Genomic DNA, 1321 nt, shown 5'->3' with positions numbered 1-1321 from the left:
ATGAAAAATTTCATGATTCAGTGAATATTGGCTACTTCCAACTAGGTCATACACATAAATAAAGATTTAAAATTCAAAGGCTGAAATTATTTCAAGGTGTGGTCTGATAACAAGTAGTTTTTCTTGACTGCATAGATGTTCGAGATTCCAAAAGACTGAGTTTCCCAGAAATCAAAGGTTAAACTTTTGAGTTGTCAAATTATATCATTTTAATTATTAGATTTGTGTTTTGGTCAAATTCAAGGCCTTTTCCATGAAAAGATTGGCAACTTGAGAATTGAAATGACAGCATATGAGGAACTAGGATGAATCAGAGGATGGTCCAGGTCTCAACCCTGCCTAACCCTCCCACTCTGGAAGATGTAGCATCTTACCCAATTTGATGAGACTATAGTAGACTTGCTTAAAGACACTGTCTACATTTTTTTTAAGGAACTCATATCTTCTCATCCCAGACCTTCAGACTTATAGCATCCCCACACTGTGGGCTCAGATGTCACTTATGTTCAGTCATAGTAAACTTTCTCATGAAATAGCACATGCTTTACAAACTCTGGATAGTGTTTTAGAATAGTGTCTCATAGTGTTAGGCTATGGAAGCTAGAATGTAATTTTAAATCAAGTGAGTATAGCAATCTGGATAAACATGTTACAGTTTACATTTCAATGTGCTTGCTTTAGCAGCCAAGAAAGGTTCTTGTTTGTTCATTTGGTAGTCTGAAACCAGTAATCTCAAAACTTTTCCTTCTGCCCTTTGCTGGCAACAGTTCCCTGCTACTGAAACTTACTCAAGAAAAATATTTCTTTCTGACATAACTTTTTTCATGTTGCAGTGGGTTGCTGAAAGAAAATGATATGATTTAAGTGAAAAATGATTATCTGTGAAATGTAAATGTCACATCCAATCAGTGAACAAGATTAATGCACAAAACCTTGCAGACTGAAAGATGAGCAGCTGCTCACACATGTGAGAACACACAAATGTACCTAGCATGTGTGAGACCCTCGGTTCAATGCCCAGCAAAAAAAAAAAAAGAGGCAAAAAAGGAAAAGAAAAAAAAAAAAACCTGTTATACCAGATACTACATCAAAACTATTGTCTGATTAAAAAAAAATGTGATTCCATGATGCAATAAGTTCACTTATAAAATGGGAATGCTTGCCTCACATGCACAAGGCCCTGGGTTTGAATTCCTAGCACCATACACACAGAAACACAGAAAAAGAATTTGAATTGTAGGAATTCACCATGATTTTGGTAATTCATTATGTTAAGCCCTAGTCAGTGCTCTGAAAATTTTCAGAACACACCACTGTAGGG

This window comes from Marmota marmota, unplaced genomic scaffold (genome assembly GCF_001458135.2).
Source record: "Marmota marmota marmota unplaced genomic scaffold, marMar, whole genome shotgun sequence".
In the NCBI taxonomy this organism is placed as follows: domain Eukaryota; kingdom Metazoa; phylum Chordata; class Mammalia; order Rodentia; family Sciuridae; genus Marmota; species Marmota marmota.
The sequence above is the reverse complement of the archived record's forward strand: the minus strand, read 5'-3'. Positions refer to the sequence as shown.